This window comes from Triticum dicoccoides, chromosome 5B (genome assembly GCF_002162155.2).
Source record: "Triticum dicoccoides isolate Atlit2015 ecotype Zavitan chromosome 5B, WEW_v2.0, whole genome shotgun sequence".
NCBI classification, from domain to species: domain Eukaryota; kingdom Viridiplantae; phylum Streptophyta; class Magnoliopsida; order Poales; family Poaceae; genus Triticum; species Triticum dicoccoides.
In genome coordinates, this window is record NC_041389.1 from 90,839,629 (window position 1) to 90,842,490 (window position 2,862).

The window sequence follows — 2,862 nt, forward strand, 5'->3', positions numbered from 1 at the left end:
TACTTCCGCCGTTGAAGCGGCGCGCCGACCGAGGGCACCGCCCGCTGCACGCCCGGCATTTCAGACTACATAGTGGATAGTAACTTTTAGAGCAAGTACTATAATTAGATGACATAAGCAGGCTATAAGGATTTAAATATAGTATTTGTGATTAGTTGAAGGAGAGAGAAGAGGAGAGAGAAGAGAAGCAGATTGTAAACGTGTAGCCGGTTGTACTCCAACATACTCTACTTTGTAAGACAAAAGGTGGGGCCATTATTAATGATATTGTATTTATACTAAAGGGACTAACGGATGCCTTAATTACTCCGGTTTTTTTTTGAGACAAACCTTGGTGGGGCTATTATTGACTTTTTTGAGCTATTATTGACTTGGACGTGGGGTTTGGGGGCCAAAGGCCTACTATTATACTCCGACCTGACATGCTCTACCCTGGCCGCCGCTGTATTATATGGTTTCGCACTGTTCCAGATCTTAGCGCCACCGCGCAATTCTTCTCCAGCCCTCCTTCCGGCGTGCACCGTGAGAAGGGACAACAGTCCTCCGAACCCCGCCTTTCATGATCCTGTACGGGAGAGGGGCGATCAGGTTTTTGGGGAGCACACTCCTGTGACTACTGCTAGCGACGACTTCCTCAACGACAGCCTTCTTCCCCGACCTCGGTAACCGCTTCATCAACGACATGAGTGACAACATCAACCACATCGGTTCTGCTCCCACTGTATAGTATGTGATTCTGTCCTCCTGGTTTTGTCCGCATCATTACTTTGATGTTTGCAATTGTCGTCATGATTTATTTACTGCTGATTCGGATTAAATCTCATACTAAATTGCTCATATATTCAACAATCCAATCCAAAAACCTGGTCACAGGCAATTTACTCCGAGTGGTTTTGCTGCACTTTTGAAGCCGCCTACTTTTAAGGGGGTGCAGTATAAAAGGTGGCGCACAAGAGCAGTATATTGGTTTCAGATCATGTACTGCTATGACGCCACTAAGGGTAAGCCTGAGGGCGATCTTAATCCTACACAGCAGGAAGCTTTTCAGAACATGGATACCCTCTTCAAAGCCGCCCTGCTGAGTGTTCTTAACGATTCCATTGTGGATTCGTATATGTTGTTTGACAGCGGCAAAGACGTGTGGGCTGCGCTCGAGGCCACGTTTGGGCCCTCGGGCACTGGCAACGAGTTGTACGTCATGGAGCAATTCTGTGACTACAAGATGACTGATGAGCGCTCTGTTGTTCAGCAGACTCATGAGATACAGTCACTCTCTAAGGAACTTGAGCACTTTAAGTGTGTGTTGCCGGACAAATTTGTTGTTGGGACCATCATTGCCAAGCTTCCACCTTCGTGGAATGATTTTGCTACTTCTCTGAAAAACAAGAGACATGAGTTTTCTGTTTTGGATCTCATTAGCACTCTTGATTTTGAGGAGAAGGCGAGAGCAAAAGACACACGTGCTCGGGTCGCGAGGGAGCTTCTAGTGCCCACATGGTACACGAGAAGAACTTCCAGCCCAACCAGCCCCGAAACAACAAGAACAAATCTCAGGGGAAAGGCAAGTTTGATGCAAAGAACAAGCCGTCACATTCTACCAACTTCAAGAAGAATTCTCATAATGGGAAGGGATACAAACCTCAATTTTCGTAGCACCGCACAAAATTTATATGGCTGCATCTACCTGCTGTCAGCTAACCTCATGGTGCTCCAGGTATTCCTACATTCGTAACTAGGTACAATGACCACCGCAAGATGAAATTAGCTTATTCGTACATTGACTTGCTGAATGCAGTGCGGAACGATCCTGTCATGTGTGGAGGAGCAAACAAGCAGTGCAGCCGAAGGTGGAAATCAACCAAGGACTTATGAAATTATATGTAATCTTCCTTAGGCAAGTCAGTATCCCCTTCGTCCAGATGATCGTGTTTTGTCATGCCGAGCTATTGATATGTGCTACTGTTTTGCAACACCGTTTAAGTATAGTTACTATTTTCCTATCTTATCAGATTCCGGACAATGAATATGATATCAGGGGAACTGCACAATATGGACCCATGTTGAGTCATCTCTATTGCCTCATGTGTTTGCTGCAAATGTGTCAGCATCAATTGCAAGATGAGGCAGCTAGCTAGCTGTGGAGTTGCCAACATGCTCAAAGTGCTCGCAACATTGAGAAGAAACAAGCATGCCCAGGAAATTAATGCATGCGCAGGGAGGCCCTTTGCTCAGAGAAGCATCGACCGATTTTCTTTATTTCCACACCTTCTCGTAGTTTTGTATATTGGTTATAGTATGGTGAATCATTGAGATGCATAGACATGCTGAACTTTTTTTCTTCTGAATGTTAGTTTAATGTGAGTGTCTGCATCCAGTACCGCATCCTCTAATTTGGTGGATGCACACAGAGAAAATAAATCTCCTTAATTTACTCCATAACCACCCTATTAAATAGGACTAGTAACAAACCAGGCGCATGCAGTGGCCGGCGGGCACATGCATCCTGCATGCATGGCCAGTCATGCAGCAACGCAAAAGAAGAGAGTGGTTCTTGGGAAAAAGCGAGTAGTTACTGCAGCGGGCCTTATAAACACGAATAGCTCGCTCTCCCGCTTCCGTCTACCCACCCAATTCCCCCCGCTCCCCAATCTTCCTCACTCGTCCAGAAAACCCCGCTCACCTTCTTCCTCACTCGTACAGAAAACGTCTGCTCCTCTTCTTCCACTCCTACAGAAATCCCCAGCCCTCCTTCTTCCCCACTCGCACTGCCACTAGGCTCGTCTCTGGCTACTCTGCTCAAACCCGTGAGCTCGGCGCGACGCCCACAAGGAAAATGGAGTCGGTCGGCCCCAGCGCCAAGAA